This window comes from Macaca mulatta, chromosome 12 (genome assembly GCF_049350105.2).
Source record: "Macaca mulatta isolate MMU2019108-1 chromosome 12, T2T-MMU8v2.0, whole genome shotgun sequence".
NCBI lineage: Eukaryota > Metazoa > Chordata > Mammalia > Primates > Cercopithecidae > Macaca > Macaca mulatta.
The window spans coordinates 25171762-25197543 of record NC_133417.1 but is presented as its reverse complement, the minus strand read 5'-3'; the positions used below and the strand labels follow the sequence as shown (position 1 = coordinate 25197543).

At 42.4% G+C, this 25782-nt stretch overlaps 1 protein-coding gene across 2 annotated transcripts in view; it reads left to right on the top strand.

Annotated features, from left to right (window-relative positions):
- NCKAP5 (NCK associated protein 5) overlaps positions 1-25782 on the top strand; it is a 983044-nt gene that overhangs the window by 83749 nt on the left and 873513 nt on the right. Inside the window, exon 1 of one of the 2 annotated variants that reach the window (XM_028830652.2) lies at positions 13555-14124. The exons of the other annotated variant lie outside the window; for it this stretch is intronic. The gene's annotated coding sequence lies outside the window, so the exon portion shown is untranslated. Of the gene's footprint in view, positions 1-13554; positions 14125-25782 lie in introns of those variants that run through there. 2 annotated transcript variants of the gene reach the window in all.

The window sequence follows — 25782 nt, the reverse complement described above, 5'->3', positions numbered from 1 at the left end:
GGTTGGACCTGAGAATTTGCATTTCTAATAGACTACCCGCATGGTGCCAGTGCTGCAGGTCTAGAGACCACACTTTAAAAACCACTGGGCTATAGAATCCCCTTGCAGCAGTTTTACTATTGTTAAATTGAATTCCCACCTGCTATGAATGTGTGTTTTTATTCAGTAGGAGGCCATTGGTATTTGTGTATCTGCAACATTAAGCTTCACCACAAAGCGATCTTTTAATTTTTTCTTCAGGACATGGTGTCATGTCTTTGGAAAATGTAAATACATTGAGTCTACATCCCCTTGATCCATTTCTTCATCTGGTGTACACATGTAGTCAAATGTGTATTGCGTGGGCATGCCTACTACTGTGGAAAGAAAGGAATATTTCTAGCCAACGTTAGAAACGGCCCCTGCTTTTCAAAGCAGAGCTATCAAATTTAACAATACTTGCAACGAAAAGCGAAATTTCAGCCCCATTTCAGACAGATGGAGGTTCTTATATTTCCAGGGGCATGTCTGTGATAACTGCAGGTTTGAGTTGTCTGACAAAGAAAAGGGGACATTTCACAATTTTAGGGTGGGGAGTGCTCAGCCCATAGACACCTTACTGTGGTCAGTGAGCAGCAGCTGTGTTTGGTTCAGCCCCATTCCAGGGAAATGGCTCCAATCCAAACACAGGAGTGGGCCAGAAAGCAGGATTATTTAATCACCTGGAGGCCCAGCCCTGCCACTGCAGCTGTCAGAGGAACCTGTCACAGTTGGTTTGCCAAGGACCCAGAGCCAAATGTCTGCCCTGTGAAAAGGCATTCCCAGACTGACACCTGGAGCTCAGGACAGCCATTGAGATTCCACCAAGAAGAACAGTGGGGCCTAAATTAGCCAGCATATTCTTCACTCTCCATAGGAAGAATCCCTTACAACAGGAAGTAGATGGGCATGAGGCGCAAGAGTCCAATGAGATAACCATCTCTGGCCCTGTCTTACCAGCATAAAGCCCTTTGATGCTGTTCACCAGGAACTCAAATGAACCTAAGACATTTCCTTCCCAAGTTTACTTTAAGATTTTTTTAAAACTCGTATTGTAGAGTTGGAAACAAATGTCGTCATTCTATACAGATTTATTTTAGGAGCAATGGAGGATTAATTTGTGATGAGATCATTCTTTCAGAAACAGAGTTCTGAAAAAAGTGTTAGGGACTAAGGTAGATATTGTTAAGTTCTTCCTTACTTAAGTCATATTAAAAAGATCAGCAAGAGGGAGGGAAAGAGGAAGAAGGTTGGAAGAAAAGGGAAGAAACAGGCTATCAGTTAAAGTTTCCAGAACTGATTGCAAGTAGCTATTGAGTTTGCAGCTATTTGTTTCCAAAACTCTCTTCCAAAGAGAGCGAGAGAGAGAAACTTTATACCGAATACACATTCGTAAGACATAATCTTACAAAATAATGAACATCTTTTTGTATTTGGGATGGAAGCGTCACATGCAAAACCAAAGTCCATCCACAAATGTTCTCTCTGAGGACCTGTGCACTGCCTCTTCTAGGGTACTCAGAGGTGATTAAAGCTTGTGGGGGAAATGCTTAATTTGTCTAGGGAATAAACCATGCCGATTTGTTCTAAGTGAGTACGAGGCTTCCCTGAGCCCTTGAGAGGCAGCCTGAATTAGACACCCATGATTTATACTACACCATAACTCCATTATGTTGGCTAAGGTAGAGGCAGACATCCCCCAAGTTATTAAAGCTGTTCATTTCTTCTTAGCACCCCATGGTGCAGAGGGTTTCCATGGTAAAAGAGAAAATAGCTATTTTCCCTTCTATGCCTTTAGCCTGGGGTTCAATTTCCACAGCCATCTGAATAATATACAGAGCTCGAGAAACCAGAGGTACAGGGATTTAGATCCTGCTTCACCAAAGACTTGAAGTATAAATAATTTGCAACATAGGATTTTTAAAAATTTTATTTATCTCTATCTTTTTTTCTATTTTCTCCTGCAGAGAGTCAGGAGGTAGAATGGGGTTTAAAAATTAATCTCTAAGAAGCAGTAGTGACCTGGGTTATCCCAACTTAGCAGTAACTTCATGGATGAGTAAACAATTCCTGAAAGGAAGCTGGGAGACAGTGGCCTCCTGAGTACCAGGGAACAATCCGTGGCTTACCCTGTACCTTTGGGTTGATGTGCTAGTGATGGGCCACTGGTTTGTCTAGCTTCTCTGCAGCACCACTGTTGAATAAAAGGAAAAGAACACAATCATCTCTATGTTTTGTGTAGACATGTATGAAAGCCAAAAATATTTATGTATTTATGAATCCTATTTGTTGGGAATTTAAGGAATTATGTTTGCAGGGTAGAACTATAATGGGGAGAGAAAGGTACATATGTGATACCCACAGGGACATTAACATGGGGGGTTGAAATTGGGCCTGAGTATACCTCAGTTTAACACAGAGGATTTCCTTATTTAAGGAAAAAGGAATGTCATCGAAATATTGATACAACCTGTTGAAGATGGAGGGCAGTGTTTATTGCCATGGGTTGGATGAGGATATGAATCTTATTGCTTGTTTCCCTTCCACTGAGTCAGTTTTATTTCCTATCTCTGTCAAAACCTGTCTGCATTCCTGCATCTAAATCCTTTATTCTATCCAGGGACACCTACTTATCTGCCCTCACATGCAGACCTATGCTGGCCAACCCTCAACTGGCCTCCTGCCCTGCAGAGGAAAGGTGGAGTCTGGGCCAGAATCCAGCCAGAGAATCAAGGTCTCTGCTGTGATTCACTCTTCTCATGTCCCATTTTGACCTGACTCTTTGAGTTCTACGTCTCCAGATTCTTGATTGCTTGATTTCTCACTTACTGTCCAACTTCGTTCTTTAGTTTCATTATATGTCTGTAGTCAGGGTACATACCCTACATTAGCATACAGTTACAGTTTGGTGGAGACTTTAGAGCCAGTTGCTAGAGTTTGAAACCCTAGCTCTGCCCATTCACTAGCTGTGCAATTTTGGGCAAATTACTCAACCTGTATGTGCCTCAGTTTCCTCTTGTAAAACAGGATAATGAAAGGACCTGACTCATATGATCATGGTGAAGATTAAATGAGTTAAGATATTTAAAGGGCTATGAAAGGTGTTTGGCACATCCTAAGTGCTATCCAAATGTTTATGATCATTATGGTTCCTGTTATTATTACCTGGCCTTATATATGTTATTTAATTTTCTAAGATGCTACTCTGCCCTGCTTTAAGTGTGTGTTTCTTTTCTTTTTTTTTTTTTTTTTTTTTTTTTTTTTTGAGACGGAGTCTGGCTCTGTCGCCCAGGCTGGAGTGCAGTGGTCGGATCTCAGCTCACTGCAAGCTCTGCCTCCCAGGTTCACGCCATTCTCCTGCCTCAGCCTCCCGAGTAGCTGGGACTACAGGCACCCGCCACCTCTCCTGGCTAGTTTTTTGTATTTTTTAGTAGAGACGGGGTTTCACCGGGTTAGCCAGGATGGTCTTGATCTCCTGACCTCATGATCCGCCCGTCTTGGCCTCCCAAAGTGCTGGGATTACAGGCTTGAGCCACCGCGCCCAGCCAAGTGTGTGTTTCTTAAGAACAGATTATCTGTTGGGTTACCAGAGCTCATCGTGTGGCTCTCCTAATTTTAATTTCTTACCATGATTCAGTGTTCCAGTTATCTAAAAACAAACAGATTTTACTGTGGGCTCTGGAGAAACCAAACTTCTCCTTTTTGTACTTAAAGTTCTTGAGGTCATGATGCAGACTGGGTTCTCTAGAAGCAGACACTGAAATGAGTCTGTGTATTGATTGAATAAGGACATTGCTGTATATTGTTTAAGAAGAAACATCCATGGGAGGGAGGGGAATAATTCAGGACTGAACATAGAAGATGTGCATTGGGGTCAGGCGCAACAGAGCCACAGCCAACCCTGCAGGATGCTGTGGAGTGAGTATGGCCCCTTGGAGTGACTGGGATCAGTCTGGAATTTCTTGGCCTTTATGCTCCTACATGGATCAGTAACTGGTTGTGGGCCACTTGGCGAAGAAGGGTCCTTGGGTGAGGCAAAGCCTGAGGGAGCTGGCAGCTGGAGGCTCCCTGCTCCCTGTTAAGGGACCTGTGAAGTGCATGTCTGCATCTTCCCCAGGGTTAGTTCCAGGCTGAAAGGTTGCACTTACCCAGGAAGGCTCAACACAGCATCACTTTGTAAAGACTGTGCAATTTGACCAAATCTCTTTTTCAGGGATCGATGGGGTGATAGATGGGGTTGCCGCAAGGGTAACGGATGATGCTGAAGAAAGGGAGGGTGGCGAGGTAAATGGAAGTGAATGCAGCAGAGGTTTATGTTACCATAGGAACTGTGGTCAGCAAGATATAGAGGAAGCCACACAGAATCTTTACATGTGAGGGGCTATTAGAGGCAATTAGATGGTTTTAGGCAACTAGTATAGGAGCACACTGTTTCCATTAGATTTTCTTTTTCTTATTTTTGAGATTTTGAGAAGTTGCTAATAGAAATTGTAGTAGGCTTAGGGTGACCAACCATTTTGCTTTGCCCGGAAGGAAAGGACACTTGACTTTCAGTGCTGGAGCTGGGTCTTCTTAGGTGGTTTACTATGAAGCCTTTTCCAAGCCACCTCAAAGGGTTACAACTGAAGCCATGGAATAAATGAATGGGGAGAGGGTTTGGAAACCTTGAGCAGTTGTTTTTCCATCTAGTTAAGAGTGACAGGGAACAGAGACATTATGGATGGTTCCTGCAGTACTTCACATATACTTGGCCGCTGATACCTACAGATCAAAAGGAAATTGAACATGAGGGCAATGAATTAAAAGAGAAAATTATTTGGAACAAACTGCTGAGAACAGGGAAATAATGGTAAAATAGGGAATACATCTAGGGAGCAAACGAGCTAAATGTGAAAATGCACCCAAACATTACAATGCTATAGGGGTCTTCCTGGAGTCCCTGCCTCCAAGGCCAGACCGGGTGCTTTTATCCTCATGTATATTACAACACAACCCTGGGCAACTTCATTCTACCCACACCCTCACCACATCAATTCTAGAATGTCCTTTCCTCCTTTTCTTCCTTCTCTCTCACCACAGGGGTGGTGCATGCTTCAGCAGTCCCGGGGGCCAAAGTTAGCAGGAAGCCCTGGGCATATTACCCACTGCCCCCTCCTAGGGTGAGATGAGTCTCTCCTGGGGACTGGACATAATTTGGTGTTGGTATGGAAGTTTGATGTTGGGGGTGGGGAGGTTCCCTGCTTCTGGGAATGCATTTCTATGAGTTGCCTTACCGGCCCAAGTCCAAATACCAGAGGCTTAGGTGGAAACTGGTCTCATCTCTAAGATGAAAGGAGAGCATGTTCCAATCACTCTGGTTTCCTAGTGTGGAGTGTATTACAGGAAAGGCTCTGACAAACTGATATGAGTCACTAAGCCTGTGACCTTTGGACTTTCTGACCTCATATCAATCATAGTTCATGCTCTGTCAACAATTACATTTCCATTGATGAACTGGGTTTCCACTAATAACTGAATTCTCTGTATCCAAGAGATTAGTGTATCATATTCAATTAGCTGCACTTTATTTTCAGATTGTCCTAACTTTTCCAGTTCTGTACAATCTTAGTTATCCCCTATCATTCAGACAAACAGTGCCTACGCTTTGACTTTATTTTTTTATCAGAAAACAGGTGGAAATATTTCAATGTATTTTTCAATTGTGTCTCCCAATCAGTAGACACTCACAGAATGTTCTATAGGCATTCAGATTGCAAAATATACATAGAGTCTGAAGCACTGTATGTTTGCACTGAGGATTTGTGGTATAAATTGTACACTGTTCCATATAATGTTTGCTGAATGACTCAGTGAATGAATGAGCACATTCAATCATAAGTTAGAAATTAATGATTTCAAAGATTAGTGGACTCACGTAGGCTTCAAGCTTACCTGCCATTCGTTACACAGTAATATATTATTTTCTGGGACACCCCATGTATTTTTCACCACTATTAAGTGATGCTGATTGCCTCTAGGAGAGCAGGCAGATATGGCAATTTTTATTAAACAAGTGACTTGGAAGAGGAGTAGCTGAAGATAAAAAGAATGGGAAGAACAAAGAAAAGAGAGGCAGCCAAGTTTCTGGACTTTAGGCCCTGGAGCCTTGCCTTCCCACTTCCTCATCCCCCATTCAAGTCTGTAGCTGGAAGCCCATGTTGCGTCAAATCTACCTATTTTGCCTTACCTTTTAGGTCTACTATGACTTTACATCTCCTTTTCTAGTTGGAATAAACCTGTTTAACTACACAGCTATACATACCTAGCACCACACCAGCATGGAGGGAACTATGGAGGCGTAGAAGAGGGTCTCTGCATCAAGGTGGCCACAGTCTATCTTGGCGTGAGAGTGGCCTACTAAAAGCAAATGTGAACACATAAGTGCATGTGTATCGTTAAGAGATCAGATGGTTACTATAGGTCAGAAGAGCTCAGGAGTCAATAAGGGATGAGCTGGACAGGGAAAGAAGAATGTACTTTAATTCAGTTCATCCAGCCCTGTCTGCAATTTCACTGCCGATTTGGCCAGCAGCAGTAGGAGAGGGCTGGTAGGATATGCTGTAGGACATCACCCAGGGACATCACCGTCTGGGCTGTTTATGGAACCAAATGGAACCTAAGACTTCATTTCAAATGTATTCTATTGCTATTGTAACACTCAAAAGCCTCCTTACTATACTGTCTGCACTTTTCTTATAAAATAAGAAATGTATCATTTTTATATTTATTCAGAAAGCAATTTCAAAATATGGAATGCTTGAAATTGTGGAAGCTAACAATAACTTCTCATAACCCTAACCAATAGAACTCATGTTCTTATAATCAGTCAAAATAATAAGTGGCAACTGATAAATTGAATGGTTAGTCTCCTTTGTTAATAGAAGGCTGTCATTTAAAATAATCTCCCAAATCCAGTAGATTTGTAGGTTGAACAATGGTTATTGTACCTGGAAAAGGTTCGATGTGTTTCAGATCAATAGCCCTGGATTTATTTAAGGTATAAAGTTTAAGCCAGTAGTGACAGCAGAGCCAAGAAGCTCCTACCTGATAGACCAGAGTTGGGTCCCTTAGACTTTCCTGACGTCTCAGGGAAAGTACAGAGAATTCTAGTACTGTGGTTTCTTGGACAAACGACCATTTCTCCAAACCACAGTAGGCTTTGCCTGAGAATTTGGAGAAAGCACAGGCATTTCTTTTCCTGGGAGAAAGAGTAAACATGAACTGTGGCTGCCTAGTTGATGACCATTTTCTCTCTTTGTCAGGCCCAGGCAAGGGAGCAGTCCCCACCCTGGACATGGAAAAGCCTACAGCTGCAGCTCAGCCTTGCTCACCCCTAGAGCCCTGACGCTGTGCCTGGACAGGTGTTCTTTGCACCTGAGCTGGCAACTTTCCTCTGGCTGCCCCTACCCCATTTCTGCCATTTCTGTTGACTTTCCAGGGCTGTTGGGTTAGGGACAGACTGTTGGGTTAGGGCTGACTCACTCTTCCTCTGATCTGTATGGATGCCTTTTCTAAAGGGCCCTTGAAGCATATTTGCCACAAAAATAAGTTGTTTCTGGAGCTTAAAATATCAGGTGATCAGAGCAAAGAATTTATATTATGTGTGTCCACATGTGCTTTTGTGTGTGCTTCCAAAAAAAAAAAAAAAAAAAAAAGGAGAGAAGAAAAGGCACCTCCAGCCCACTCCAGCAGACCCCTGAGCCACTTTCCTTGCCACTATTCCCACTTTTGTCTTTTTAACTAAAAAGCTTTCCCAATATGAAAGGAGGAACTGAGGAGCTGGCTGAGTAATCAGCCCAGGGCTCTGCTGGCCATCTGGGCAAATGCAGGCAGGGCCACCACAGCCTGAAGTCTGTTCCCTGGGGATGCCAAGGAAAAGCAGAGTATCCCTGCCTCCTCCCTGGGGCATCTTTGCATGTTATCTGCTGGAGCTTCTCATCCCATCCTAGGGTGGTTGCCAGGGACTATTATGATCTGGTGGGGTCAGGGGCTATTATGCATCAAGCCTCAGTGTGTTTTAGGGACTACAGGGAACCCACTGTCAACACCATTCAGGGCTGGCGTTATGGCAGGCACTAATTACAATAAGCCAGGTTTCACACAGGGGAAAGTCAGTGGCTGTCCCCATCCTCTTCCTTTTCTTATCCTCTTCAATTTCTTAGTGTTATCAACTGATTTTAATGGCCTCCCAGAATCTGGTGAAAATTGGACTCAGAGTCTATTTATTTAGACAATCACGGGCCACAAAATTCATTGCACTCTCAGTTTCCACACAGTCACATCCCCTGCCTCCCCCAGGCTCTGGTTCCAGGCAGACTCTGTTTGCAGGTTAAAAGGAATGCAACTTGCATGTTGTAGTTTAATGAATTTACATAAATCCTTAAAGTAATATTGCTGGACCCCAGCTTGCAAACTGGACTTTAATTTTGTGCATTGGATTTGTGTAAAATCAAAGTCAGGAGAAGGCTCCCCACACTTGTTCCCTTTTCCCACCTCCTCTTTCTCAGCACTTTTTATTTAGGGCAAGCAAAGAAGTTAAAAATGTCAATCTCACAGTATGTACTGTCAACAACACAATGAGGAGGCTGAAATAAAATCCTCCAACTTCACGGTGATACTTTTTACTTATATAGGGTCTTTTATGAAGAGCCTTCCAGTGCCTTTGCACATTAACCCTCACTGTGCCTCCTTGGGCTGGGCCTAGAGCCTACACTGGTGAAAAAGCAAAGGGACGGTGGGCTAACACCTCATTACATGGCAGGTTCCAGGTAGATTCTCTAAGTATGTGAAACTTTACATCTCTCCCCTCACCTCCTCTTCTAGCAAATGTAGGGTATATCAGCCCCCTCGCCAAAGGTCCTTGGTATTGCAATAGTGTCAACAACCAAATAGACAGAATACACCTGTGTTGAGGGCACCAGGAGGCAGCCCTCACTCCTCTCATGAAGAAAAATAGCATTTGTAAGTTTGAAATTTGATATATCATGAAATGCATCAAAGCAGTGATTATGGGAGTAATCTGAACTTTGTTGGAATTCCTTACGCTCACTTTATGGTTTTGTCTTGTTTTTGTTCGATTTATGTAAGAGGGCTACCATAACATCTGCAGTGATTAAAGCCTATAAATGTCTTTATTCCACTATGTGTTTGGGGCCCTCAATGTGACACCTGTTTTGTCTTTTCTAAGTTTTACTTTGTATACCAACTTTGTGTCAAATATGATATATTGTAAGTTGTGGTTACCAAGAATTTTCTAATTGGTCACAGGGCTCCTTCCTAAAGAACCTGGACAAAACTACATGATCTTTATCAATGTATGATGGTAGACAAGAGGGTCATCTATTTGCTTCTCTTGTTTAAACCAGTGCCTCTTGAAATATGGTCTGAGGACCATATGTGTGAGAATGACATGGGCCACATTCTAAACACGAGGGTTCTCAAGACCTTGAGACTCACACTCTCAACACCATGCCAGTTTGTTTGATGAAAGCTGAGGTATTCTGTGCTATTCTTTGTAAAATTTCCTGTGCTTCCTATTCCTGACCATATTAACTCTTACAGTGCAGATTGGATGGCCTGCTGTTTCTTAAGCCCTGGTAGAATGATGAGCTCCAGGAGAAGACACAGGTACTGCAGCAGAAAATACTCATTACTGAAGGCTCAGTGTAAAGGGCAGCAGGCAACAAACATACTGAATTCCCCTCACTGCCAATATTTTCGCCATCCTGCAGTTGGATCTTGCCCATCTCCAAGGGTATGGAGAATTTACTCCACAGTAATGCCCTAGGACTAAGCCTGTGAGTCCGGTTCCCATGTTCTTTGCACTTGTCTTTCAGACCTATGACTTATCTTTTCTTGGAAGAGCCAAGCAGAGGGGCTGGGTTACATAAAGGAGCAGAAGACACATGGGTTTGGGGTTGACATCTGAAGCTCTGTTGAATGCCCACTGGCATGTATCTGCATATAGCAATCAGACCCAGGTGTTTTAATGGTGGCCACATGCTTCTTATTCCAAGCTACCACTATTCATATTAGTTTACTAACTTCTTGTTCAATATTTATCATCCTCAGAGGACTCCAGGGCTCCTTAGGACACTGGAGGGTCGGACGGACCTGAGTTGAAATTCCGGATCTACCACTGACTATTTGTGTGATCACATTCAAATTAGTTCAGGAACGTATCTTCCTGGGCCTCAGTTTTCTTGGTTGTGAAAGGTGAGCGAAGATAATAGTGTGTCACTCACCGGTTTGTTTGTTTGTTTGTTGTTGTTGTTGTTGTTTTTTGCAATGGAGTTTCACTCTTGTTGCCCAGGCTGGTGTGCAGTGGTGCCATCTTGGCTCACGGCAACCTCCGCCTCCTCACTGGGTTATTTTAAGGGTAAATTAGATGATGCACTGAAAGCCAATGGCACATGGAAATGCTGAAGAAGGGGCAGTTGTGTATGAGGACGGGGGAGTGGCAGACTCAGACGCTGGAGCTAGAAACTGTGCCTGGGATCATGGTCCTTGTAGGTCCCTTGTAATACAAGACATCACCACTAAGCAGTTTTAAGAGACCTTTTGGCTGTTTTTTAATCTATGCCGATCTGATTGTCATCTCTGACTTCAGGAATTTTCCAGTTTAAGACAGAAAACACTTATTCACATAATAAAAATAACCAGCGTAAGACATTTAAGAAAATGATCAGGTAAATAGCCATATATGTGCCTGTTATAATGCCGCCCAGCCGTCCTTCTCCCAGGCCTCAGGGAGAGAGGACATTACCTGAGCGCAGGACTAGCAGGTGTGCAGCAGGCGGGCAGGCACCGCTCAGCAGGTGGGGGGAGTTTTGGCTGCAGCATTCACAATCACCTAGTAGGTAGAAGCGGTGAGGATGGCCTTTCCCTCACCTACCCCCACGTTTCCCCTCTTTTGTTTTTTATACTAAGTTGTAAGTCTAGCTAAATACTTGTATTTAACTCTCACTTGGGAAGGTATGACCTGGATCACACCCAAGGGGCTCCAAAAGTGCATTAAACAGAATCTGGCCTCAGGTTCCTATAATATGTGGGCCATAAAAAAAATAAAAATGTGCAGGAAACATGGGCTGTGCTTTCCTTTTCTTGAAACTATTATGGACATAAGATATCTTCCCACTATGAAGTAAGACAAGAATTGGGTATGCTTTCTCTAGAGGAATGGAAATAGTGCTTTGAAAAATCTATCCCACCTTGGTGGAAATTTTCAGTCATTCTTTTTCTTGGACTTTTTTTTCCCCCAAAGAAAAACATAGGCTCTAATGTATGGCGTATGCCTGCGAGTTTCCAATATAAAGGCCTGGTAGGTAGTATAGCACGTACACAGGGCTGGGTTTTACACCATCACTCCCAGCCACTGAAGAAAGGCAAAGTCCCTTCTTAATAAGGCTCCGCAGACCCACTGTGGGTTAGCACTTTCTAAACTCCGCCTGGAGATTTCCTTAATGTTAGACTAGCCATGACAAGGAGCTGGTCACACCTGTGCCCCTACCAGCTTTCTGACTTGTCGCTCCAGTGCTTGCTAGCACCCAGGAAACTGAACCAAAGCAGCTCACACTTGTCTTGCCTTAAAACTTCATTTGTCAAACAGGGATTGCACAAGGAAAAGGTCAGCACTTTATGTTCTGAGCACTTAACTTGAATCATTTCTGAAGGTGGACAGAGTCTAAGAGGTCTTTAAATCAGTGCTCAAATGTAAGGGGAAAGGGGTGGGTCCTTGGATCAGAAATGAAAACTAGTGCCTGTGTCTCCCTCTTCTCAACCCTATTCCACTCCCACATACCATTGCATCCTGGGAGAAACTCCATCAACATTCATTCAATCAATACCTCTTTCATGAGCAGCTACTATAGGTCAGACATTTAGTGAAGAAATAGCAAGGTTTCTTTTTGAGGTTTCTTTTGAAAATTACACCATCAAGTATTTTTATTATTATTTCTAATAACAAAAATGAAACATGATCATTGAAAAAAAAAGTCAAACCACAAACAAAGTATATAAACCTGAAAGTTCCTTCCACCTTTTTTCCCGAAGGTGACCACTGTTAATCATTTACATAATTCCTCTCATCATATGCAAAGTTATTTTTCCTGTTTAGTATGCCACATTCTATACTGCACCTTGCTTTATCCACTCAGTAAGCGAGCACCTACTTCTGTCCACGTCAGTATACTCAGTTACCTCCATTTTTGTTTTCTCATATTGATGAATATTAGTCTCCCTTTTATTGGCTTACAAATAATGCTGCAAAGAACATTCTTGTGCTTATATCTTTGTGCTCTTTTGGGAGTGTATTTGTGGGATCACTATGGAAAAGTGGAATTGCTGGGTCTAAGGGTTTGTACTTGTAAAATCTTTAGGTACTTCTAATTTACTTTCCCTTAACAGGGTGCTCATTGAAGACCCAACAATGACATACAAAATTTGTGTTGTCTTTAACTATTTCCCACATGAAAGTAGCATATATTGGGGTCTTGGGACCCAACCAAATCAATAACTAATTGCTGCTCTTTGAGGAAATCATTTTCAGACATGCAGTGAGCATCTGCTGGGGGTGGTGAGATGTGAGGTCATTGTTTTCCAAGGCCAGGGAGAGAGCTTAATCTAAACATACACTTCATGCCACAGAATCAGCTAACTTTGTTCCTGCCTCCGCCCTTAATGCTCACCCTCCACCTCCCACATTTCTGTTTAGGATTCACTATGGCAAGTGATTTAGGTATAATCAAATAACACTTACAAGGCAGCCCTCAAAGACCTTTCAAACTGAGTTGGGGAGACAGAACACAGATGGCTAAAAAACAAACTAAAAATACTAGTCAGTATATAAAAAGCAGCAAATAAATATAAATAGTAAGCATCGTTATAGCAGTGCGGAGGAAGGAAGGAAAACAGTGGGCTGGAGTGTTCGGGCTTCGTGGCAGAGACTCGGTGTTGGATCTGTGGAATTTCTCTAGGTGGGGGTTAGGGGTGGGAGGGGAGATAACTGTAAAAACTGTAAGAACCAACAGACAGAAAAGAGATTCCAGGAGAGAGTGGAAAATAGGGGAGAAAGGGCCCACTTTTATTCTGATAGTTGCAAGTGAGTGGGGTTTACAGTGTTCTGTGGGATTATTAGACAGACTTGGCACAGATTCTTATTTGTTTGTTTTTTGGAGTGTTGGGGGTGGTGCAGGTGGGTGGTTAAAATTTTGAGAATCAAAAGAAAGCCTCCAGCACTCTTCTCAGGAAAGAAAATTTGCATATTTGCAAATGCACACAAAATGTTGCTGTGATTTCAAGGATCCCTTCCCTCCTACTCCAAGCTGAGAAACTAGTATATATCTAAAAGGAGTTGCACCCAAGACTATCTATCTAGGAAAAATGTCAGCCAGGTGTATATATCACAGTAAAAGTAATTAAGCAATGTAAGATACAACCAGTATTCATATATTCATGAATCATCAAGCTCTGAAGCTGACTCGAAACAGGTGGGTAAGCAATTTGGTAGGACTGTGCTGGCACTTCAAACTTTTCCTCCAGGTCTCCGGCTATTCCAGTGGAAATATCCAGATGGAGGCGATTCTCTGTCTTTTTCGGACCTGAAAGAGGCCAAGCTCTCAAAAATGTGAATCAATGGGATTATTTACGCACGTATAACTGGAATCCACTCCAAGATGCCGATTTCGCTGCAGAAGAGATACTCTTGCTCCCCACCCCCTCCTTTCTTTTTGACAGTCAGTTAATAAAGACTCAACAATAAGCAGCTGCCAGTGATGTCATTTGGGACTTTGTCCACGGAGCTTGTATTTACAAGCTCGGAGCAGCGACGGAGCCGCAGCGCAGGGAGCAAGTCTCCGCAAACTTGCACCGTACTCACGGCAGGACTTCCCAGCCGCTGCGGATGTTCAGGAAAACCGAGTCCCTTCTCTTAGCGTGGCCTTTGAATGCTTCAGAAATAAACAGAGGATAACCAACCGCGGGAGGAACTTTTTAGCTGGAGAGAGTTGTTGCAGTTCCTGTGTCTGTCTCCAGGACTGTGATATGTGTTGACTGAAGAGCTAACTAAAAGTAAGACTGTTGGGATTGTTTTTTTTTTTTTTTCAAACTCTTGTAACAGTTTTTCTTATTTATACAGCTTGTTTTCCTTCTAAAGTGAGATGATGATGTTTACATATTTCTTCAGGCTCTTTCGGCTGTCACAGCAAGTATGCGTTTGTTCTAAGTAACTATAGGGCCCTAAAGCAGACTGGAATGAGGGGTAGAGGACCCCTTGTCTCTGAGAACAAACACCAGGATGCAGATGATAAGGAGATACTGAATGGCTAATCCTCATTTGCCTCTGTAGGGAGGTCCGGTTTGGTTTTTCATTTGTTTTGTTTTTGTTTTTTGAAGAAATACCAACCCACCAAAAAACTATTAGGTTGATCTAGAAAGTTTAGCAGACAACTGTGAAGGCTGTTTTTTCATGAGCTGGTATGCTGCAGGGAGAACGCCACTTTTTGTCTCTGATTCTTTCTGTGGTTTATAGGTTTCTAGTATGTGCATGTTAATGTTTATGGTCTCTCATCCCCTCCTACCTATACCCTCTCCCCAAACACACACACACACACACACACACACACACACAGAGGCTCATTCATCCTCAGGAATGTGCATGTATCAAAAAATATTTTGAAATTGAAACTGCTTCTATTTGGATTCTTTTCGCATTGAGTATCTGGAGAAATGTTCAGTGTTCTGACTTGTCTTCTGAGTTGGAACCCAAGTTAATGTACTACGGAAAAAGGCAAACTTTGACACTCAGCTAGTTTGGTATACAAAATCCACGTGGTCTCTTTTGCCTGCCTCAGGGCTCTTTAAAACTCTCCAGATACTCTCTGGGATTTAAATAGGAAGAGTGAGCTTCACGTGTGCCGCCAACCTGGACAGGAAGCTCTTATCCCACCTGCACCGGCTGGCCCGTGGGAGATTCTCTGTTGCCACCTGGGAGTTCTGCTTAAGAGCCCTGTGAAAAATTGTCTTTCTGTCCTTCAAGCTACCAGCTATGCTCCTCAGTGCCTGCAGTTCAGCCTCTTGCAACCAGTAGCAAATCCCAGCTGATTCCTGCTCTCTAGACCTGACAGCCCGCTGCACGGATTGGCAAGAAGTGGCTGTTAGCCTGTTAGCTCCGCACGTGAACCCCATGACTCACTCAGGAGCCTGGCTTGCTCCTGAATTCAGCTGCTCTGTCACCAGCCCAGAAACACGGTGACAGCCTTCACTGCCTTTTCCTTGTCTCTAGTCTCAGAATTGTGAGAAGCCAGTGTCAAAAGGCCTCAAAATATTTGACTGTTTTCCATGGAGTCCTAAGGTGGGTAACATCCTGCCTCTTTGTCAGCTCCACTTTTTCCATCAGAGCACATTAGGCTTAGATACGTTTTGTATATTAGAGCTCAGTACTCTTTGCAATTCTTTGCTTTAAGAGATTTGCTGCTAAAACAGATTTCAAATTATTCATGGAAGTTTATCCTTTTACAGAAGAAAAATTGAGGCACAAGGAAGAGAAGTGATTTGTCCAAGAGCACCCAGTAAGACGGTGGTAAAGCTACAACTAGAAATTGAGCCTCCCGTGTTCATTCCAGCACGTGTCCCACTTCTCAAGTTCTTAAAGATTGAAAAAGACATGGGGCCCACACGTGGTTCCTGTGCCTTCTTGTAGGAACAGGGCTATGTGCAGGTGTGCAGATGAAGGTGGTCTGGCAAAGAGAGAACATTCTCATTTTGTCTTTGGCTCTCATTACATTTCTTAATGTGTCTGTTCCTCATTGTTTTCACTAGCAAACCAAAGAGAACTCTGTGATTATTTTACAGTGAATGGCCTGAAGGCAAATGGGGCAGTCTCGGCAGCTGAAGTAGTTCAGAAGGCATTCTGCACTGGGTACGGGTTGGGATACCTGAGGTGATTCCCAACTCTGATACTCAGTGTTTCTGCTTTACTTCCAAGTCTCAGACTTCTTCTTATGGGCCATAGCTTGCTTTGCTTTTCCTCTTTAGGGCCCCTCTTTCCAGTGGAACCTTCTCTTCACCTTTTCATTGATTCCTCCTTCCCACTTCATTCTCTCGCTGCAGCCTGGACCTCAGTTTCCAGTATTCAGCTAGATACCATACACCCGTCCATTACCCTTCTCTCTGGAGCCTTCCTTGCCCCTGACATTCCTACCTAGGGTGGGGTGGGGCCTTCCTGGACTCTCCAGGTCCAAGTGGTGATTCATTTGTTTGGACCGTCATGGTATCTTGTGCCATTTTTGGCCCTGGGATCTGGAGCTCTTTGCCATATTGTTAAATACCTCTTTCCATCGAAAGCAAGGGCTACTTGCTATATAATACTTCTTATAGCTACAGCACTTAGCACAGAGTAGTTATTCAATGTATTGTGCTAAATAAATGAATGAATTAAATATCCATTTTCCTGCCTCAAACACCCAAGCCTCAGCGCTTGGTTGGCAAAATTATCACATTACTGTGCTGAGTGGCTTTAAGTTCTTCTTCACTGTGGTTGAAGGCCCTTGATGCCAGACTTCTGAGCATGAAGACAGGGATATTCTTGATGTGAGGCCTGGCTGTCTTCCCTGGCTCGTTTCTCTCCACTCCACAGTGTGGACTTAGAGCTGTTTTGGGGATTCTGGGCCTTGTGGCTCGTCATGGTCTTCACTATGCAGCACAGCTTAGTGACTGAAGACCTGGATCTGGAACTGGGCTGCCCAGGCTCAAGTCCTGCTTCTGCCACTTGCTGGCTTTTTGATCCTGGTTAATTCGCTTAACTTTTCTATTTCAATGTCTCCTCTTTAAAATGTGGATAACGAGAGTGCCTGCTTTATGGGAAGCTGGAGAAGCATTGGATATCTTAATGTAGCTAAAACAATAGGCACAATGCTGGGCATACATTAAGTGCTAATGAGTATTAGCTACTGTTATTATTTACATTGCAGATGGCCATGTCCCACCCCAGACTGACTGAATCATGACCTCTAAGGTGAGATTCAGATCCAGCGGTGGTTAAAAAGTTCCTCAGATGATTTCCATGGGAATTACTGGCCTAGCTACCAAGGGCTGCTCTCTGTTACTGAAATATGCTGGGGCTTGTATGTTCTTCAGCACATCTACACCTTTGTACTCCTGCGGCACCTCTCCACACACTCATGTTATCCTCCAGACCTTGCGCGCACCTCCTGTCCTGTGAGCAGCTTTTCACATCCCAGTCGCCACAGGTAGGTGTCCCTGTGCACCATGGAACTCCATCCGCTTTGCTTCACTGTGCGTCTGTTCCCCTCTTCAGCCTCCGTGTCTCGCGAGGGCAGACCTGCCAGCTGACTCCCCAGACTTAACACCGTGCATGACACTGACCTTAGGGAATGACTTGTTGAGGAGACGGATGAATACTGCTCACTGAATGCCTTCATTTCCACTTGACTCCTGCCCTGTGCCTACCCCTTTCCCACGGTGGCATCTGTGAGCCTTGCTTCACTCTGGAGTCCCAACTTTGCCTGTGCTCCTCCCTCAGCGGGTGTCTCCCTCCCCACTTAAGAGGGAAGATTGCGGTCCCGCATTCTGAAGTCCTTCCACATTCCTTGGTTTTATCTGACGTTGTCCCCTGCTCTGTCTCCCCTTTACTTCTCTCAGATGAAGAAACGGTCACACCCCCGTGGTATTCTATGTAAACTCTGTGGGGATGCTTATGCTTCATAGCTCTATTTTAAAAGCATTTCTTTACCTTCTGCTGCTGCCACTAGATTCTAGTGAATTTGAGATAGGGCTGCTGCCAAATTTGAGTTGCCATATTTGTAATCTTAAGTATAATTTGTAATCTCAGCACCTGCCACACAATGAGTTCTCAATAAATAAAAAAAAAATGTATGGATGCATGGTTGATGGGCACAATAAAAACAGATTTAAAATGTTTTCTTCCAACAGCAATCACTATTGAGTGGTTACTGTATACCAGGCACACTTCCAAACTCTGTGCTCATGCTATCTTATTATGATCGTTGTATTCATTGTCCAAGCAAAAACACTGATGCTCAGAAAGGTTAAGTAATGTGCACAAGTCACATGGGTGAGTAAGAGGTGGAGGCAGGGTTTGAACCCACAGCACATACTCTTTTTTTTTTTTTGAGGTGGAGTTTCACTCTTGTTGCCCAGGCTGGAGTGCAATGGCATGATCTGCACTCACTGCAACCTCCGCCTCTCAGGTTCAAGTGATTCTCCTGCCTCAGCCTCCTGAGTAGCTGTGATTAGAGGCACACGCCACCACACCCAACTAATTTTTGTATTTTTAGTAGAGATGGGGTTTCACCATGTTGGCCAGGCTGGTCTCAAACTCCTGATCGCAAATGATCCACCCGCCTCGGCCTCCCAAACTACTGGGATTACAGGTGTGAGCCACCGTACCCAACCCCACAGAGCATACTCTTAACCTTTCATTTTACTGCTCTCTGGATATGGAGGCCTCGTGAGCCTCACATTCACCTACAATGACGTTTTGGTCATTCACATCTGGCCCTGACTGACTGCACTGGCAGAGTAGAATAGCAGATTAATACTTCTAAGTGCCAGCCAGTCAAACTGGTGATTCATGTTTTCTAGTCTTTCTGAAGTGTCTAATGCCTATGTCCAGTCCTTTGATATTTTTGTTTTTCTTTTAATTTCAGATCTGAATTTTTTTTTTTTTTTTTTTTTTTTTTTTTGAGATGGAGTCTCACTCTGTTGCCAGGCTGGAGTGCAGTGGCATTATCTTAGCTCACTTCAACCTCTGACTCCCTGGTTCAAGCTCTCCTCCTGCCTCAGCCTCCCGAGTAGCTGGGATTACAGGCACATGCCACCATGCCCAGCTAATTTTTGTATGTTTAGTAGAGACAGGGTTTCACCATGTTGGCCAGGATGGTGTCAGTATCCTGACCTCGTGATCTGCCGCCTTGACCACCCAAACTGCTGGGATTACAGGCATGAGCCCCCACGCCTGGCTAGACCTGAATCTTTTTGTGGAGTAGCCCAAGTTTACGGTTAAACATCAAGATTATTTACATTCTTGGTTTGGGTCTTGGTAGGCCTAGTAAAGTTTGGTCAAGAGTGTAATCCAGGGATTAGATACAAAGAAAAAATTGGAAATAATGGTTGGCCATTTGGTTGAACCCTAAAAATGGTTACCTAAGGAAATAGTAGTATTTTGTGAAAGTGGATTTAAATAGCCAGAAGGGTTTAGTCTGAACACTCTGGCAAGTCATGGACCCAGTTAAACACAAAGTACCTTATAGCCTTATTTTTCTCCAGTTCTCTAACTCTATAAGGTTTAATGCCTTTAGAATTTTGGATTCCCAATTGTCCTTCCTTTATAGATGAAATAATAAATCTCTCAGAAACATAGAACATTACCCACACGTTTACAATGCCCCAATACATACTTGTCTAATGAAGTGTATCGTGTCAGTTTGGAAGCCTCAATTACACAAGGTACTTCCCCATAGTTACATAAATTAATCTCGGTATTTTCAGGGCAAGAAACCAGATCTCTCCTTTTAGAAATCAACTTTACTGGATTAGTGACTCCTTTGAGGAGAATTTGGATGCATTGTAGAAGCCCAATGGGCTGAGTTCAAGAGGAAAGAGGAAAGTCCCAAAGCCCATTTTGGAGCATAAGCTGGGAATAATAACATGGCAGATACATATTACAGTGTTGAAAGAAGAGCTGTTAGTTCTGAAATGCGGGAACAAGTGTTACTGTCGAGATGCGTGTCTGACAAACCGCTCCATAAAGGCGACTTGCTTCATTTGGCAAATCGAATCTGGAAACATAGAACTGATCCAGGCCAGCCCAAAAGGCGTTTCTCAAATGGTTTCCATTGTCATTGCTAACTGGTTTTGTAGCAACTTGAAAAGTCAAAGTAATACATGCTCATAAATTAGAAAATCAAACAATAGTAAAATGTTTATATTTCTGTGTGTGTATATATGTGAATATTAGTACTAAACAATAGCTCTAACATGCTCATATATATACATACATTGAGTATATGTCTCTCTGTATATGTGTATATATATGTGTATGTATATATGTATATAATCTTACAATCTCTTGGGCCACCCTCTCTACCCCATTTCTGAGGTTTTTTTCTTCCGAGGCAACCCTTTTCTTTTAGCTGTTTTTATGTAATATTTCTAAATCATATGTTTCGGTATGTATGTCAAAGTACTACTTCTTTATTATTATGGTAGATTATAATGTATCTTTTTGTACCTCCCGGAACATCCCTATTCTTCAATATAATTATATCGCAGTTTTAATTAAATGTATAGTGCTTATTTTTGTCTTGATTACAAATGTTGTTTACGTTGAGTCATATCATTATGATCACATCTTTATGTTAACATTTTTTCCCAAAGTTATTTCCTCATTTTTAAAATTTACTTAGTTTTCTAAGACCCTATGGCTGAAGTTTCCAGTTGCTCCAACAGCCCTTTGACAAATGTGTCAAATATAATCTCCTTTTAAAACATTCATCTTCTGTGAATAGTTATATTCTCAAGTCACCATGTTCTTTTTTTGTCAGTTGCCAAGGAGAATAAGTTAATTATTAGTAGTGCCATATCAGAAACAATTTAAAATGCCTGCCTCCAATGTTTCTTTTATTCTTATTATAGCCAATTACTCATATTTGGGTAAATAGAAACGATCTGGTTTATTGTAGTTGGTAAATAGCAATCATGATTTGGTTTTATAGTCTCAGGAATACTCAATACATTTCAGTGTAAAAAGTATCCTTCCTTTCTGAGTACCTTTGACATCTAGTGTAGCTTCATCAGAGGAAAGCAAATGATATGTCATGTAATGTTATTTTATGAATCACTAAATGAATGCTCAAAATGACATTTATTTCTTTCCTTCCTGATTTTCTCGCCACTTATTCTTTCAGCCCAGAATTATAGAATCAGGAATGTGAGATACTTTGTTATTGAGAGCAGTTAAAATAGTTTACTTAAAATAATGTGAAACTTTGCCTTTAGAGATGGTGTTCATGGAGACTGCCAGTAGAGGGCCTTGTTAAACTAAGTAAAATTTCACATATAAGCCAATTGCCAACAGTTACAGCCACCCTGTTAAAGAAGCTCTTGTTTCTAGGATTCCTGATTGATAGCAGTAAAACTGTGAAAATGATTGTTTTAAAGTGCATCATATTTCTTTCTATAAGGAAAAATTCGATATCTTAACTTTTCATTTCCATTGTTTTCTGAAGAAGAAATTGGAGAATTTGAATAGATCATTAATAAACCATCAACCAAACCAGGGCTGTGGAAGCCTAGTCATAAAATCTTTCTAGGACATTTATTTTGGAGTTGGGACCCTGGGCTCTGAGCCTTTGGGGAACCCCAGTATTGACTGTTGAACATGGCGGAGAGAGATGATGGCTCTCCTGACCTAGGCACAATTTATACTTGCTGCCTGCGTTTCGGTGAGCCTTACTCTCAACAAAAGTGGGTTTTCTATTCTATGCAGCCGGAGAAGAATCTTCTCACTCTACGGTAAGACCTCGCTTTGGACACAGCAAAGAGAAGCTAGACCCTGAGAGCTGAGAGTATGTCATGTTCTCCATCACACCCACTTTCTAGTCAAGGAAACAGTGGTGGGGAAGAGCGGGGTAGTGCAGAGCCGTTCTCTTCCTACCTGGTGGCTTGTTTCTAGCTCCTCTTACCCATCTCTCCTTCTGGGGAAGGTTCTCTTTTTCCCACTCAATCTCCCTGGGTACAACTTCTTCTCAGCCTAAACAGCACTTGCTGGGGAATGCTTTCTTGTGATACACTCTGGTAGCTCCATCTCTCTGTTTTTCATAGCACTTATCACCAATATAATTAAATATATCATCAACTATTTGATAAGAACATCTCCCCATACAGGCTTTTAAGTTCCACAAAGGCAGAGCCTGTGTCTGTTTTGTTTGATATTGTAACCTTAGGACCTGGAACAGTGGCTGGCCCACAGTAGTCGTCCATCAAATATTTGGTGAATAGATGAATATACACAAGTTTTTGGATTTTTAAATTAGTACTTTCTCTTCTCCATTTTTATACTTATGAGAACATTCATGTTTATACCTCATCTGATGACATTCAAATCTCATGACAGTCAAAATGCCTGTGGACTCAGGGCACAAAGGCATGGCATTGGGTTTTATACCTAACTTTCAATAAGTGAGTACCTCTTTATTCCCCATAGTACAAGAATCAGTATTCATGGCATTTGTCCAAGGGGGCTCTCTAGGTATGAGAGCAAATGAATAAGAAAATGGGCAAGAATTTATTTTATTCTCTCATTGATGAAGACAAGAGGAGTGGGAACAGATAGATGTCCTGAGCTTAGTAATGTGCCTTTTTGTTTCCTACGTTGGGCTGGAGATTTTCTAGAGCCCTGTATGCTGTGAAACATTCTTTTCCTGAGACATCATGGTATATTAGACCAGGATTGGATCTTTGGAGTCATTAATGCAGACAGTATAATGGAAGGCATATAACTACAGCTCTTACCCATGTGGCATTTATCCTTGGATACCCCTGGGTTCTGATCTCTGTTCTGATTCTACTGACTTTGGGAAAGTTACTTAACCTTGTCAGGCATGATTTCCCCATCTATAAAATGTAGTAATTTCAGCAGTAGCTGGGTGAGAGGCTCACGCTTATAATCTCAGTGTCTTAGGCTGTTGTGGGAGGATCACTTGAGGCCAGGAGTTCAAGACCAGCCTGGCCAACATAACAAGACTCCATCTCTAAAAAAAACAATTTTAAAAACTTAGTTGGGCATGGTGATGTGCACCTGTAGTCTCAACTACTCAGGAGGCTGAGACTGGAGGAGAACTTGAACCCAAGAGTTCCAGGTTGCACTAAGCCCTGATTGCACCACTGCACTCCAGGCTGTGCGATTCTTAAAAAATCAACAGTGATTTAACCCAATATTTATTAAATGTGTATGATGTGTCTGACCCCATTGTACTTTCTATTCATATTATCTCATATAATTCTTACAACAGACCACTGAGATAGACATTATTAGTAATCCCATTTTTTAGATGCAAAAACCAAGGTACCGAGGGGTTAATCCGCTCCAGATTACACAGTAATTATTTGAGCCACATATTTAGATTATATTACCTTCTTAGGGAGTCACTGTAAAGAATAAATGAGATAAGCTACCTCAAGTGCCTGTACCAAAATAGACTCACAATACATGTGAGTAGTATTAATACATTATTAATGATACTATTAATAATACATATTAATAATACTATTCTGATTCTTGGCTCTTATCATTGAGGACGATGTAGGCCCTTGTACGTCAGTGACTGTCTTAGGGCAATGAGAGAGGTGAGGACAGCACTGTGTGTCCCAGGTTTAGGAAGTTGTTTAATCCTAATGTCAAATGTCAAGAGTTCCCTTTACTCAGTGTTTTGGCACAAATGAGTATTTGCCACTCCAAAACAACTACAGAGAAAAATGTCCACCCCCAACCCCCTTCTGGGTCATGAGTGCTTTTATTATGTTCCCACCATATGGGCTTTTTTTTTTTTTGCTCAACACATTGCATCTGTTTATGTGATGCCCCTGGCTTTATCATCTCTGCATTTCGTTTGGCGAAATTGCCAAATTCTGTGGTCTTCTGTGTGTGTAGAACTGCTAATTTTAAGTAGAGTAGAAGCAGGTAGTGGAGTCAAAAGGGTGTAGGGAGGGTCTGGCTCCTTCTATAGGGTCTTTATTCAATACCCTTTTTCTGCAGTCCTGGACCATCTTCCCTGGCTGCCGCCTTCCTCTTCCATACCTCTCTCTCTATTCCACCTTATTTCTCAATCTTCTTTCTTCATTCTTCCCTCTACACCACTTGCATCTCACCTCTCCTATTTTCTCCTCCCTTTTGCTCTTATTCTCCCTCCTCATCTTCATTTATCTCTGCTGCTCCTTCTCCTTCTCTCCAGAGCAAAGAAGGGAACATGGTCAGTGTTTCTCGGTGAACCACAGACCAGAGAAAAAGGAAACCATTTTAATGTTTTCCACCTCTCCATAATCTTCAAATGCCCTAGGACCTTATTATCATACTCATCTCATTAAACAAAGAACACATCCACATTACAGATCAAACGTAAGGGAGACCAAAAGGAGCAAGTAGCATGGTAGAGTGGAGAGTAATCTGAGCAGAGAAATTGAACAACTCTACTTGTAAAATCCTGCCACAAGCCAGCTAAGGGATATGGGATCAAGTGTTCCCATCTGCAAAGTGAAGGGGGAGAAGATGAGATGATCCCACGGCCTTTTCTGGTGCTGTGATCCTGTTATTCGTAGTCACACAATTGCCTGATTCACAACACAGGCAATTGTCAAAGCACCAAAGAGGAAAGCCCCTCCCGCAGGGCAGTGGGCTCAGGGCTGGGCTGCATGCGAGGGCAGCCTGGGGACCCTGGCAGTGTCTGTGATCCCAGAAGTCCCCTGTTTTCCCAAAGTGCTGAGGTGATTCGTCACTGCACAATGCTGTGTGTCCTCACAACAGATGTTAAAGGATCACCCTTGAAAGGGTGTTTCTCCAAAGCATCTAATTATAACGTCTACAGAAGATTAACAGATGTTATAATTGTCTTTCCCCTTTGATTAAATACTTTCTGCATGAGCGGCTTTCTTAGATTTTCCTTCTATGTTTTGTATGATCTTATAAGGAACTGACACGTGTCTTCAATTTTGTAGAGCTAGTTCCTCAACAGGCTTGGTAAGAATCTGCAGACTCATAATTTCTCTCTCTCTCTTTTGTTCATATGTCTTTTTCTACATAGAAAACCTGGGCAGGGGAGGGCTGTGCTTGTGTAGACTGAAGTATGGTTATAAAGGTGTCCCGGTGGCAGGAATATGAATGTGGCCAAGAGGCTGGCCTCTCTCTTTGCTATTTGTGGAGGTGACTGATGCTCATGAATGTTCTCTAGGAAAAGTTGTGCCAAATGGGAAAGGAAATTTCAGCAAACTGGGCACCAACCAAGCACTCCAGGTGCCAAGCGTGCAAATGAGTGTGTGTGCAGAGAGAAAAACCACATTCTTGATGTGAATGTCTGTAGATTTCTCTGACAATATTTGTTTTGGAAAGACAAGCTATCAGCCAGGAGCCTTATCAACACCAAAAATATTATTTTCATTTCATTATTTAGAACCTAGAATTCTCTCCATTGCTAGTTGTGTGGTTTGTATTCTATTGCTCATTTATTTTACCTTCTATTGAGCTTATCAGGAAGAATGATGCCACTAACTACAGGAATAAGGCTTATTTCTCATTGTCTCATTGTCCAAATGAGTATGTTCCTTCTCGAGAAGAGAAAATTATAAGGAAGGGTTTCAGACATTGGATGAATTTGTGGACAATGAAGATGAGAGGAACGGAAATAAGAAATACTCAGATCTTTTAGAGGGATCTGCTTAATAATAGTCTTCATCTCTCCATACCCAAACGTCTGAAACAGGCTCATAACTCAAGGCAAAGGTCACTCCTTAATCAGCCTGAGGGCAGAGAGCAAAATAAACAAAATAAAATTTGGCTTCACTGAATAAATTAGCAGTAAACTTTGACTGAAACAAAAAAGAAAGATTCTTGAGTTGGTTTATCAAATAGGTCCTATGTAAATTCAGTCTCCACTTTCATCTTCACTTACTAAGGAAGAGAAGGGAAGATGAATG